This window comes from Typopeltis vanoorti, chromosome 12 (assembly GCF_054136105.1).
Source record: "Typopeltis vanoorti isolate ZY-2024b chromosome 12, IOZ_Tvanoo_1.0, whole genome shotgun sequence".
In the NCBI taxonomy this organism is placed as follows: Eukaryota; Metazoa; Arthropoda; class Arachnida; order Uropygi; family Thelyphonidae; genus Typopeltis; species Typopeltis vanoorti.
Window position 1 is genome coordinate 41,061,983 of NC_143560.1, and position 15,666 is coordinate 41,077,648.

Sequence of the window (15,666 nt, forward strand, 5' to 3'; positions counted from 1 at the left end):
TTATTGAGAATTCTTGAGATCTTTTCGGATGTGCCTTTAATGTAAGGGATGGTGACTGTTTTGTTGTAGTTCTCTGTGGTGGATGGTGGGAGGGGTTTCTTAGGAGTGTTTAGTATTTTGTTTATTTTATGTGGATTGTAGCCGTTGGCCAAGAAGGTGTGGCGTAAGTGAGTCAGTTCAGCAGTAAGAGCCTTGTCATTGGAACAGATTGCGCTTGCTCTATGGGTTAGTGTTTTTAATATGCCATATTGTTGAGAAGGATGATGGTGTGATTGTTTGTGTAAGTATCTACCTGTATGTGTGAGTTTTCTAAAAACTGAAAATGATAAGGAACCATCTGGGAGACGTGTGATGAGTGTATCCAGGAAGGGCAGACAGTTGTTGGCTTCCAGTTCCATAGTAAAGTGAATTTTTGGATGTTGGCTATTTAAATGTGCTAAGAATGTTTTCAATGTCTCTGGGCCATGTGGCCAAATAGCAAGCACATCGTCAACATAGTGTAGGCAAAGTGTTGGTTCGAGAGTGGCTGTATTGATTGCTTGTTTTTCCAGGTGTTCTATGTAAAAGTTGGCTAGGAGGGGGGGGAGCCCATGGCTGTCCCATCTATTTGTTTGTATATTTTCCCTTTCCATGTGAAATATCCTGCATGTATTGTGAATTTGAATAGTTCAAATATATCAGGGGGAAACCCTCAATCTACTGTGACTTCAGTAGATTGAGGGTTTCTATTAGTGGTACATTTGTGAATAGTGAAGTGATGTCTGAGCTTTTTAGGGTAAGGTGTTGTAAGATACTTTTTAGGTGTGCTGAATTTTTGACAAAGGAGGGAGAATTGTTTGTGAGGAACTATTGGAGGCAGCCTCCAACAATAGCTAACAACATACGTTTAGATGTGGCCAACATCCTAATCAAGTCCAAGCCTCCCAAAAATAATATCCCACATAAGGAATTCATTGCTATAAAAGAGCAACACCACAACAGCCAGATTAGCATAACAAAAGCAGACAAAGGAAATGCAACCGTGGTGATGGACACAACTGAATATGAAAACAAAATGCACACACTATTACAAGATCAGTCAACATACAAAATTATAGATCGCAATCCCACCAACACACAAAAGAATAAGGCACGAAAATTATTGAAAAAAGTAACTTCCTGGCCCAAAGACAGTTAACAAACTCAAACCCTTCCATGTTAAAACACCGAGGATCTATGGAGCACCAAAAATTCACAAGCAAGGCACACCCCTATGCCCAATTGTGGACAGTATAAATAGTCCCACATACAAACTGGCTAGACATTTAGCGAAGCTACTAGCCACTCTCACAAACAATTCTCCCTTCTTTGTCAAAAATTCAGCACACCTAAAAAGCATCTTACAACACCTTACCCTAAAAAGCTCAAGACTTAATAGTAAGCTTTGACATCACTTCACTATTCACAAATGTACCACTAATAGAAACCCTCAATCTACTGAAGTCACACTTCCCCCCTGATATATTTGAACTATTCAAATTCACAATACATGCAGGATATTTCACATGGAAAGGGAAAATATACAAACAAATAGATGGGACAGCCATGGGCTCCCCCCCCCCTCCTAGCCAACTTTTACATAGAACACCTGGAAAAACAAGCAATCAATACAGCCACTCTCGAACCAACACTTTGCCTACACTATGTTGACGATGTGCTTGCTATTTGGCCACATGGCCCAGAGACATTGAAAACATTCTTAGCACATTTAAATAGCCAACATCCAAAAATCCACTTTACTATGGAACTGGAAGCCAACAACTGTCTGCCCTTCCTGGATATACTCATCACACGTCTCCCAGATGGTTCCTTATCATTTTCAGTTTTTAGAAAACCCACACATACAGGTAGATACTTACACAAACAATCACACCATCATCCTTCTCAACAATATGGCATATTAAAAACGCTAACCCATAGAGTGAGAGCAATCTGTTCCAATGACAAGGCTCTTACTGCTGAACTGACTCACTTATGCCACACCTTCTTGGCCAATGGCTACAATCCACATAAAATAAACAAAATACTAAACACTCCTAAGAAACCCCTCCCACCATCCACCACAGAGAACTACAACAAAACAGTCACCATCCCTTACATTAAAGGCACATCCGAAAAGATCTCAAGAATTCTCAATAAACATAAACTACGCACTACATTCAGACCATGTAGCAAATTAGCTACCCTCATCCACTCACCCAATGACAGCATTCCTCCTTTATCACATCCAGGAGTCTACCAAGTACCCTGCTCATGTAATCAAGCCTACTACGGTCAAACAGGAAGAACTGTGAACATCCGCATCAGCGAACATAAAAGATACGTCCGGAATTATCATTATGGGAAGTCGGGCCTAGCAGACCATGCTCTGGATACCCCTGCACACAGGATCAACTGGAAAAACACAAAAGTACTACACAGAAACCCGTATAAATCAGAGAGATTGTTCTTAGAGGCGACAGAAGCCCTAAAACACACTCCAAATCTCAACAGATATGGCTGTATTAACTTTCCGAAGATCTGGGAGACAGTCATATTAAGAAAAAACTAGCACTTTTCTAGGACTCTAGTAATATATGATAGCTTTTTTTTTTTTTTTTTTCAGATAGAGGGCGCCAAAATCAGGACTCTAGTCTTTGTGTTGCTGCTACAATTTTGTTTAAGTACACCATGTTGTTATAGTCTCGCGTATTGTGACAAACAGTGTTTTTGTGCTCTGAAGATGCTGGTTATAACACCAGTGAAATATCAGCATTAAGTTAATAAATTAATTATTTACTTAGTTTCTGTGTTCTATTATACCGTTAAAATAATAAATAACATGTTCGACGAACACATAAGTCTGTCCACACGTTTAATTTTGTTGTGAGTTTGCCAATAATGTTTTCTGTACTTCAGATTAATTTAAATTAAACAGTATGTACCTTATCTTTTTTGGTCTAATATTGCAATTTAATCAACTTTTCATTTTTTCAAAGGACTGTTTTGGTATCTGCTCTAGTTTTTAAATATCATGTCTGTCATATCTGTTATCATTGGATTCTTGCATACTTTAATTCATTCTTGAATTACATGAATCTCTCTATATATACATGGATGAATACCTTGTTACATAAATTTCTTAATTATTCAGTTATTTAATTTTAGAAATTTTGTGCCATTAAACTATTATACAGTTTTTATTATTATTATTATAACAAACCTCCATAGAGTCAGCAGACTCATCATGGAGTCAACAGACTCCATGATGAGTCTGGAGTCTGGGTACACCATATCTCACTCAGAAAGGAGCATATCTATCAAATTGAACACTAAACTTATTCACAACATAATCTACTCACCTGCCACTGGTCTTCTAAAAAATCTACTTCCAGCTCCCTCTTCATCACACTTTATAGAGCTTGCAGGAATAGCTCTTGTTTATAAGTAATGGTTAAGGATTGACAGATATTTTTATTGCTAGGCTCAATGAAACTGTTTTCTGTAATTAATCATGGACTCCATGGAATCTCTACAATATTAATACTAAATATATTCATGCAAAATAAAGATAGTGGGATTGAGATACATATTATTTTATTGGTTATTATTGTATTGGCCAAGGACTCATTGAGCGAGGCTCATTCAACACATACACCACTTATCGTACTTCATCTTGAATTTGTTCTCAATGAGAAAGTACCAGTGAGAGTGATGAGTAAGTCATCACTCTCATTGGTACTTCATTCATTCCACTCGGTCACTACCAGCAGAAGAATTTAGCTTTCTCATCTTTGGTATTCTCTCTCTCTCTCTCTCTCTCTCTCTCTTCTCCCCCCCCCCCTTTCAAACTTATGTACATATATTGATTATCATTTATCCATTGTACCAGTCTCTACAGATTGTCTTGCAGGACACCATATCACAATAATTCCTTATGCATTATATAGTATAGATGGTCTCTTTGGTTGAAAAGATTTTCCACAAAAGGTGTATTAACAGATCTTAAATGCAAGGTTTTCTTTACAAAATCTCAGTTGTCGTTTTTTTTTTTTATCTTGCATAACAAAGTAACGAGCAACACACCTTGATATCTCCTTTCAAGCTCAATGTCATTATTACACAGAATCGACAGTAATGCTCTGTAGACAGAGCTCTGTGTAGACTCATAGACTTGTTCTTCCTTACACTACTTTCTGATATCTATAAGCCACATCTACTTATCAGTACCCATTTGTTTATTTCACATCTGCAACTGCTCCAATTTATACAGTGATCTTCCACTGGAATATTGTATGGCATCTGACATACAATATTCCAGTGTATGTCAGATGCCTTAGCAAAGTCAACTAATATTAAGTGTATCCATTCACTTAATTGATCATATTTGTAACCCTGTCATAAAATGATGCAACTGACTAAGCAAGAATTTGGATTCTTATAAACTTTTCCAAGACCTGAGCTATAATTCCATATATACAGATTGGTTTATTATATACTGCATTTGTCTGGACACCATACCTGCATTGGGACTGTCTTGCCTTTTTTCCCAATATCCTGTTGTTGTGTCCCTACCTATGATTATTAAACTTTCTTTTATCCTTTCAAGTGAATCTCTACTTATCTTTATTCAAAACTTAACTATGTACGAGATATTACAAAATTCAAATATTTAAGCTTTTTCTCCCCTTAGTGTCCCTAATATTTTTATTATACTGCGCCTTTCAGGAGTTTAAGATGTATAATTCGAAAACAAGGAGCAATTACAAAAATATGTCTGAGTGTGAAACTATTATGCAGTCATGACCCTTTATCTCGTAACTTAACACATTAATTTCCCGCGTGATTAGGTTCGTACGTTTTTTCAAGTGGTGCATTAGGCAGCAATTTCAGACAACTGTATTATCAATGAACAAAAGTTTTATTTAAAATCTTAAACATGGTACAATTCAATTTCTATTATATAAAACACAATTCAATACTACGAATAAAATTACAAAATTTCACGAGCAAAATACAAGTACTAGGGCAAAATCCTATATGGGAATTAGCGATCATGCCATCATAAGAGATTTTATACATATAAATATATACATATAATCCTGGAACAAATTTACACTTTACCTAACCTTATACTAGTCAGAATGCTCTATATTGCTATAATACCATGGACATTTATATTTATATTCAGTTTACCTTATCTAACTTACAAAACAAATCAATATAGGTTAAACTATCCTTTCGCTATGCCCATACATACATTTGACCATTAAGACACTCTAATATGAAATACCATGCGCATACATAACTCTCTAGCACATGAATGCTTATCAAATAATGCAAACTAGTTTACTCTCATTCTACTCTGACTTGTACCAAAGTTCTAGTTTATCTTCAACTGTCCAGTAATTAACAATGATTGCAACTATATGCGATTTCAATTGATACAAGATTTTATAGTACCTTTCTAGGATGAACCCTTTTCATGATCTATACCTTTCATGCTTGAATTAAGGACACACATAGGATCTTCTATATTATCACTGTGGAACTCATTACGTGGGCACGGACTTCTGTATGGATTTTCTTTCCCTTTTTTATGAGTACTAGATGATGAAATACATACACAATTTCTTCCTTCTTGTAACTATACGGCGTTCCTCATCTCTTGCAATAGGAATACGGAATCGAATTCCTGCGCACTTTGTTTCCTTGTTGTGTCAGACGGAGATAACTCCTACGCCACCACTCAGGAAAATCGCGTTACCTATACGAAAATTTCGTGAAGAAACTCCGAGGATAAAAAGCCATGTGTGTGTGGGGGGGATCCTAACCCTTTTATCTGCATGGCCCCTATCGGCACCTTCTTCGATTTCTTCCCCCCCCCCCCCACTGGATTCGATCCTACTCACCAATTAAAGTCGCATTTTTCTGCCCAAAACATGCTACGGTTCCTTTGCATGTGATGACGTCTCACTTCAGGAATTGACCTTGAGCGATCGTCATTTGTTTTAGGCTAGCCTCTATACTAAATTAATCCCCTTTTTAGAATTTACTTGAATATTTTAATCTCCTTTTTTCAAGTGTTAAACTAGCCTCTCACATACAAATTCTTATCATTGATCTTTGTCTTACTTAACCTATTTTTTTTCCATATCCTTTTTTTTTTTGTAATAAGATTCCCTTTTTTATTAGTTAAATAAATCATTTCTGCTATAATTATTTTACTTGGATGCAAGCATATTTTCTGTCTTTAAATATTTCGTATTAGCAACTTACATAGGACTTTATATTTTTATTTTCTTGTTACACCATGATAACTGAAATTTTTTACATTCTTGGTTATTAGGGCGTAACACTGTCTGTATTGGGATTCAAACAACAAGATTAGAAAGCATTACCAGTTCACCTTCACATTACCTTAACACATGTATCAAAGTTCCATCTTAACCAGACTATCATATTTGCATCAATCTTTTTATATTGCTGGCCTGGTTGGTCAAGCAGGTAGTGCTTCTATGCTCTGACTAATTCAGATCCCACTATAAACATGGATCTTCATCTTTTTAAGTGATAGATGAATTTCACCACCTTTTGTGAGACCACCAATGTCTAGCAACCAAACCCTTAGCCCACCCATAGTAATAATACATGATGTCTATGAACTTAAATTTGTGTGATTTTTATTAAAAAAAATCACTGTTCCATCAGGTACCATGTTATCTCTGCTCTAATTATTTCATAATCGTTTAGCCAGAATCATTATAGCTTCTACAACTATCAGCCTCCTATCAACTGCAGTCAGTAAAGTTATTATTTAAGTCGTTCTTTCTTTTTCTTCACACAATGATAACTTTGTAGATTTCCTTTATATTCTCTGTAGCTGCTTATTATCTGAATTTTCACTTTTCTTATTATGCTTTTATTCTTCTAGCTTGTGCTTTTACTGTTTCAAGCACATTCTCTCTCTCATAAGGAGACAACTTGAAACACTTTTATGGATCTCTCTCAAGGATACATCTGCTGATGCTATAATCACATAATATCCTAAGTCCCTCCATTTGCTTCTTAAGGTGATTATCCTTTCTTTCTTCACATGCACTTTTTCTTCTTCCAGTCTGTTCTTTTGTCTTTAATTAAAATTTTCTTTGACGATTATTTATCTTGTACCAACTGAGGTAATTTGCAGATATATTTCATAATATATTTACATTTATATGTTCATTCTGGTAATCTCTACTGTGCATTAGATATCTTCAACGTTGGTGTTATTCAAGTCTCTGCGACCATCATTACCTTTATTCAGGGTCACCATTTAAGACCCTTTTCTGATCATTAACAACACTTCCCCATTCCATCTATCTTCTCAATATCTCTGGAATGCTCTGTCCTTTACATTCTATTCTCGTAAGTATATTCTTGTCCATCAACCAGATGATTATTACAAACTTTTTTTTTTTTTTGCTTCATAATTATTAATGTTTAGCCAAATGCATCCTTTATTTTTGTTGAAGCATTATTTTTTTTCAATTCTGTAATAATTCACACAGTTCCAAGATATATGAATTGTGCAATAGTGTTGTTACAGAAATACAAAAACAAGTGTTGTTACAAAACTTTGAAGGTTACAGAAATGTTTTAATGTTAATAAATGTAGCACTTTGAACTCATTAACATTTAAACAGCAGTCCCACTCAACTATACAAACCACTAACACCTGTGTTAATGATGACCTACATTTTTCATAAAATGCAGGTCATTATTTTCTATGATATGTTGGCGATCATAGAAAATCCTGTGCATATCCATTTAAGTGTGTGTTCTCCTACTGAGCAATCTCTCTCCCTTCCCCTTCTCCCTTACTGTAAACACAATTTACAGTAAGGGAGAGTCAGCATCGCAATTGTAAATATACAGACTGGTTCATAATTGGGAAAACAGTGCATTGTTATTTAATCCATTCCCACATTCTTACTAACAAATAGCCAGTTCATCTATTAAGGATTGAGTCTAAATGCATAACTAGATTTAATGGAAAGAAAACAGCACATAGAAATAAAGTCAGGTTTAATAGTTCCAATATTTTCTCTGTCACAGAGATATCTTCTGGGAAGAAAATATAAAAATTGTAATAATACACAAAAACATGCACTATGCAGAAGATTAGAAGCCTAATGTTCTAAGAGGGATTTTCAAATCTCAATCTAATTCTGATGCCAAAAATAATCTTTCAGGTTTGTATTTGCTGCGATAAATTAAAGTACAGCAGTGTAGTTTAATTAACACCAGCCTGTCTGGCTGAGTAGTTATCATATCCGCTCTCCAGCCAAAAGTCTGCAGGTTCGAATCCCGCCACGGGCATGGATGTTTGTGATTGTCTGTGGAGATACTAGTGGTGGTAGTCGGCGGTAGATGGCGTTGGTGTAGTTGCAGTCAATTGGTGGATGAGTAATGGCAACAGAGTTGTAGAGTAGGTGCCCTCCCTTGATGAGTCTTTGGACTTCCTGGAGGTGTCATGTAATAATAATAATGTGCCATTTCTCTGATCTTCTAAAACAATCCTTCAATTAACAGAGCCTTACATATCAACCTACTTCTGGTATAGTAAGTTCACTAGTTTTTAGAGGCTGAAGAAGTTATTGATATCATATGTTTATGCCAGGAGAGGCTGGAGGTAAATGTCTGTCTGATCATGTCTAGCGATTTGTGTATTACCGAGGATAAGGCGATGAGAACTAAAGTTCCTTTTGCAGGAGAAAAGACAGGACTGTATTTTGGTGGTATGGAAGGTGACTAGGTTATTCTTGACCCATTGAAGGATGTATGGAGATCAGGTTTAAGGAGATTGCAGATAATCTTGAAGCTTGGGATGTCCGAGCACTATATTTGTCGAAAGAGTAAGATAAATGGAGTATACTGTCATCAGCAAAGCTCTGGATAGGATTAGCAGTGATTGAGAATAGATCATTTATATATAGGAGAAAAAGGTTAGGTAATTAAACAGAGCTTGAAGCATTCTTGCATTGGTGGCAAAGTTTAAAGACAGGGTGCCATCCATCATGATATACATTGATGACCAGAGAGAGGAGGATATCCAGTTATAGAGGGTGGCAGGTAGACCGAAGGAAGGCAATTTATTTAACAGGCCTGAATATGCCCAAAACCCTTTAAATGTGCCATTACTAAGATCATGTTTGGCACACTCCTAGGTACAATCCTCTGCTATTTCCTTCCCTCATTTTCTCTGTCCTGCACTCCCAGAAGATTTTTATCACTCTATTTCTTTTCTCTCTGATATATCTTCCTTAGTTTGCAAACATAGTACCCTTATTTGTGATACTCCTTGCATTAATATACAAACATAATAGTCCATGTGAGGTCTCACAAATCACACTGTCATTTTTTATGTCAATCCCTCATGCACATGAGGTTGCAAACCTAGACTCCGTTGGTACCAGTACTGTCGACAGGGTGTAGCATTGAGGCAGCCTGCCTCACGGTATGGCTTAATAAGGGTAACTGCCATCGCTACGCTAATAATTCTTGTTAGCATAGCGATGACCCAAGGTGGACAGAGCTTATAATGAAATTTAGAAGAGCTTATAAACAGTTTTATTGTGCGATATCCCTGTAGAGCAAACATTTAATTAATATTATTATGTGATCATTTTGCATTAATGTTTCTCTTGTAATAAAAACAAAATAGCAATTGGAGATTTTCTTATATTTTTATCTTATAATCCATCAGGGGCAATATTTAATTGTTTGTCTCAGGGCACAATCTAATCTGGCAATGGCCCTGGTTGGTACTATATGAGTAAGTGGTCAGGAAGATAGAAACATATTGATGCATTTTTTGAACAAATAAGAAGTTGTAGTCCTTAGGGAAAACTGTTTCAAAACACGCACGCGCACGCACACAGAGAGAGAGAGAGAGAGAGAGATGGAATTGAAGAGGAAGATAGTTTAGAGGGCATGTTGCAAAGATTGCACATTGTAGTGCCACTATGATAAGAAGTGCAGTAACATGTTGAGATAAGATGGTGGTTGTGCCACTGTATAAAGCACTGGTCAGACCGCACTTGGAGTATTTTGCTCAGATTTGGTCACCTGGTTTTGATTATGATGTGGAAACATTGGAGAGAGGGTTCAGAGATGAGTGACTAAGACAATATCAGGATTCTGTAATGCTGGTTATGGAGAGGTCAAAGAAATGTGGATTGCAGAATTTGGTGGATAAGAGGAAAAGAGGAGATATGATAGATGTTTAAGTAAATGAGGAGTTTTATCAGATTAATCCAAAGGCAATTATAAATAGAATTGAAGACAAATGGGGAAGAACTAGAAGCTATCCTTGGAAGTTATGTAAGAGTATGGCGAAGAGGGACATGAGGAGTAGATTTTTTACATGGAGAATTGTCAGTGATTAGAACACATTACCAGAATATGTTGTTAATGCAGGAAGTGTTATGGAGTTTAAGATTCAGTATGATAAATATGTTGTTATTGGAATGAACCTCCCATGATGAATCTGCTGACTCCATGAAGGGTGTAATAATAATAAACAAAAAATATTAAAATACATAAATAAAATTGGAAAAAAAAACTTAGCCGAACCATTATACTGATATGTAGTAGTTTTAAAACTTTTAGTAGTTGAGTGTTTACAAAAAATATGAGGATATGGACACTGAAGTCTTTCAAATAAAAAAGAGGAATAAAAACGTGCTATGGATAGTATTTTGATGTTAGTGAGAGAAGTTGTTATGAATAAGAGAATGAGCATATCTGAGCCCTGAGCTTTCACTGTTGATGGTGGAAAAAAGGAAACTATCTACCATGACACATAAATGACCATAGAGGAAATTTTTCAATCCAGTTGCAAAAGGTAGATGATAGACCATAAGTCAGTGTTTCTCAAAGGGAGTGCCAGGAGAAAAAACATCAAAAAAAGTATTTTTATTAAAACAGGAAAATAAGAGGAAATAATATTTTAAATTAAGGGGATATAAAATCCACATTGTTTTAAAACCGAATAAGAAACTCAAAGATTGGAATCAGAGAGTTTCATGCCGAATATAGTAAACTAAAAAGTATCGGCGATCACTAGCGTGAGCTAATGCAAGTGACCCTAGTACGTAGTACAATATCGGACAGCTCGTTGCAAAGGTGGGGAAAGTTCATATCGTTATTCTTAGGTATTTTCCATAATGTAAAAACACATTTCCTATGAAATGTATGCTGTTATTACATTATGGAGGGAGGTCACTACCCAGACCGGTTTCAGCCTTTTTTGAGGCTTCATCAGTGAGTAGCTAGACCATAATACCAAAGTGTATAACGAAAGGAACTTATATACTCTGCTATACGAGTTTCCGAAGAAGGTGCAACCATTAAGTTACTTAAATATAAAGAGCTAAAGCCTCAAAAAAGGCTGAAACCGGTCTGGGTAGTGACCTCCCTCCATAATGTAATAACAGCATACATTTCCTAGGAAATGTGTTTTTACATTATGGAAAATACCTAAGAATAGCGATCTGAACTTTCCCCACCTTTGCAACGAGCTGTCCGATATTGTACTACGTACTAGGGTCACTTGCATTAGCTCACGCTAGTGATCGCCGATACTTTATAGTTTACTATATTCGGCATGAAACTCTCTGATTCCAATCTTTGAGTTTCTTATTCGGTTTTAAAACAATGTCGATTTTATATCCCCTTAATTTAAAATATTGTTTGTATCGCCGAAATGAAGCTTATTAGCTCTTTATATTTAAGTAAGAGGAAATATAAAATAGGTATTAAATACTTTCAGCTGCATTATTTATTAAGAGGAACAAGTAAATTGTAAGTAATTCAAACTGGAATAGTTAAAATGAATAAGTTTATAATTACATCATTTTTATAATTTTATGAGAAATATGGGCATGTTTACTTTTGCACAATTGTTTAATACAGGGTTGAATAGCAAACAAAAACACCTGCAATTCTTGATCATGAGAAAGAAGTCACTCCTGTTTTTTACTTTTAATGTGTAGTCAGTGTTGTGTAAACTGTAAAATACTATAAGCTTATGGTTAATTGCACAAAAATCCAGCAAAGAATACTGGTGTGCCTCAACAGAAATTGCATTATCAAATGTGCTGCAGTCTGAAAAAATTTGAGAACCACTGCTATAAGTGTAAATTTGTTAAGTATGCTTTTGTGCCAAATCTGATCAGATGACATGCAAATGTCTAGAACATCCACATGGGTTTCAACTTTCTGTGGTTTTTAGATAGAGATGGTTGATGTTGGCAACCATCTCTATATATGAAAGAGATCTGCTTTGAATCAAGAATGACAGAATTCATATTGATGGTCACTGATTAATGGTGAGCTTCCAAATACTGAAAAGTTCATTAACTATTGGTGACTTCATTATTTCCTTTATTTTTTTAATAGAATTTAGGTGACTTCTCTCATGGGATGATCATTTAATCTGTCTGTTTATTTTTAATTTGAGATGGATTGAGTACTGGCTTGTTTTCATGTTGTAGGATAGATATCAGATGAGTATCAAGAATATAAAGATGATTTAGGATTGGTATTAATTGAGTATAAATTTTAAGCACAGTTGGGATGAAAATACCTTCAGGACCAGAAGATATATTGATATCTAAGCTATTCATGATTATTCTGATGTGTGACAAAAGACTAGTGAATGAATTCTGTTAGTAGTTCTTGGCTAAGTGGGGAGTGGTACTATGCTTATTATCAATGCTGGAGTTGGGAGAAAATAATGATACCAGGAGGTTATCATTATTTTCTTTTTGGCTTGTCTTTTTGGATAATATTACAGTAGTACCATCTAGATATGAGATAAGTGGAAACATGAATGAGTAGAAGTTGTGTCCACTAGTCTTCATGAGGAACCAGAAAGCTTGACTGCCACTTGAGCAGGAGACACGTTTTCCACATTTGACACTGTCAGAGTTTGTTTATGGATTTTTTTGCTGTTGTGTGCTGCAGTATAGGCTGAGTATGAAGCTGGAGTTTTGTTTTCAAGCCATTTGTGATATGCTGAATTTTTTCTTAGATTGCCTTTGACTTTTTTGGACAGTTATCTAGGATTTGGAGTGGAATGAAGGATAAAAGCCTTCATAATCCTCCTATTCCACCCAAAACCTCAGAATTATTTCAGTTATTTTCTTGGAGCAAGTATTTGGATCAGAAACACAAGCAGTAATTGGCACATGAAAAGGAAGAGTAGAAATCATGGAAAGGAAATCATTCCATTTTTGGCACTTTGTATTGTCAGTGGACTCAAGACTGAGAATGACTGGGTAAACAATGTTCTGTAACAAAGGCAATAACGAGGATAAGGTTATGGTCCAAGTTATCAAGAGAAAACCTGATCTGCGGTATTGTTGTGGAGAACTGCTTAAGATGAGATCAAGGGTCCTGGGAGAGTAGAAAGAATTCTGGTATGCAGATGGACAATTTGTGGAAGAAAGATTGTTGCTTGCTGATAGCAAATATCCTTGCATTTCTTCCAGCTTAATCAGCAGAATTGCTGAAGAGAAGCCAGTTTGAATTGTGACATTAAAATCCCAAGGAAGATAAACCTCAGTCTTTAGGTATTTCGAATGTAGATATTCAGACCTCAGTAACAAATAATGATTGAAGGTAATATTGGTTAATCAGAATATAGAGATTAGTAGAGATAGATAGCAAACGAAATTTTCAGCAAGTGGAGATTTGCCATTCTTGAACATCTGTGAGTAGTTCTTGGCTAAGTACTATGCTTATTATCAGTACTGGAGTTGGGAGAAAATAATGATACCAGGAGGTTATGCTTGTCTTTTTGGGTAATGTTACAGTAGTACTATCTAGACATGAGATAAATGTAAACATGAATGAGTACTTCTACTTATAGCACACTCACGATTTAATCTTGAAAGGGACCGAGCACTCAGGATTTAACCTTTGGGGTGTGTGTGTGGGGGGGGGGAAATTGAGTAGACGATTTGCGAATACACACACACTACACATTGCATATGACCTATGACTGAGCATCTGTAGTGATCGCTAATTCATAAGTAGTATAGAAATAGAAGACACGACACATCAATAAAAAAAAAGGAATTTTAATTAGGAAAAGATTTTTGGAAAATTTTCTAGTGTTTTTTCCTTTTCTTTGCAGAGTGCCTGGGCCCCTTCCCCCCCCCCCCCCCCCCTCTGGGTGCACCACTGGTAGAAGTTGTGCTCACTGGTCTTCATGAGGAACCAGAAAGCTTGACTGCCACTTGAGCAGGAGACACGTTTTCCACATTTTGACACTGTCAGAGTTTGATTTGTTGGTTATGGTTTTTTTTGCTGTTGTGTGCTGTGCTGCAGTATAGGCTGAGTATGAAGCTGGAGTTTTGTTTTCAAGCCATTTGTGATATGCCAAATTTTTTGTTAGATTGCTTTTGACTTTTTTTGTAAAACCTAGGTTTTGAACAGTTCTAGGATTTCGAGTGGAATGGAGGATAAAGGCCTTCATAATCCTCCTATTCCACCCAAAACCTCAACATTATTTCAGTTATTTGCTTGGAGCAAGTATGTATTGGAGAAGGAATCATGCAGACTGTAGTTTGAAAAAACCTTGAGTTGAACAGTAGATATTCTGTTAATAATTGCAGGTCTGAAAGTGGTCACACATAATTTATGTTGGAGTTAAGACTTAATGCCTCCGTAGCACAATTGGAAGAACGACAGTACATTGCGCCCTTCGATTGGAATAAGCCTAAGTTTGATTCTCATCATGACGGGAGGAATCTTTATGTGGACTTTTTCAATTGAAGGTGAGTTAGCCGATCTCATACTGAGGTAGCAGGGTGTTTTCTCCCGGAAACTAGAGTTTTTCATCCCGCATACAGACGAATCAGCCCTTCAGAACACATGCAATTTACAGACAAAAAAATACTAGTTGTGTTGTGATGGGCGGTAGATGGCATTGATGGAGATGATTGGTAGTAGACGTTTAGTGTAGTGGTGGAGACAGTTGTATAGTAGGTGTCCTCCCGCGATGAGTCTTCGGACTCCTTGGAGGTGTCATGAATAATAATAATAATATGTGGATTTTTTTAAAATATATTTTTGGTTGTTTTGCTCTTTATTATTTTTTCTTTATTTTTTAATTCTCTTTATTTATTATTATAAAGTTCGGCGAGTCCAAGCGTAAGCCAACAGGTGGTACATCCAATTGAATTGCCCCAGCATGTACCATGTGTTGGCTTATGCTTGGGCTCGCCAAACTTTTATAGTTTTCTATATTCGGCATGAAATTCTTCGATAAATTTTCTATCTTTGAGTTTCTTATTCGGCTAAGAAATAATGTTGGATTCAATATCCACTTAATTTGAATAAATTTACTTTGCCGAAGTAAAGCCTATCGGCTCTTTATCTCAGTAATAATTTATTAGTGCACCTTTTGGCGACTCGTACAGTGAAGAAATAAGCTTTGTATTACTGAAACCTCAGTATTTACATCTAGGTCTACCTGCTCACTGACGATGCCCCAAAAAGTGTCAAAACCGGTCTGGGTAGTGACCTTCTCCCATAATGTATAACAGCACACATCTCCTAGGAGTTGGGTTTTACATTATGGGAAAATACTAAGGA

General features: G+C 36.1%; 1 protein-coding gene across 4 annotated transcripts in view; it reads left to right on the forward strand.

Annotated features, from left to right (window-relative positions):
* The window catches only part of LOC150100731 (plexin-A2-like), a 992,258-nt gene that overhangs the window by 62,943 nt on the left and 913,649 nt on the right, over window positions 1–15,666 (forward strand). The gene's annotated exons all lie outside the window — the stretch shown is intronic.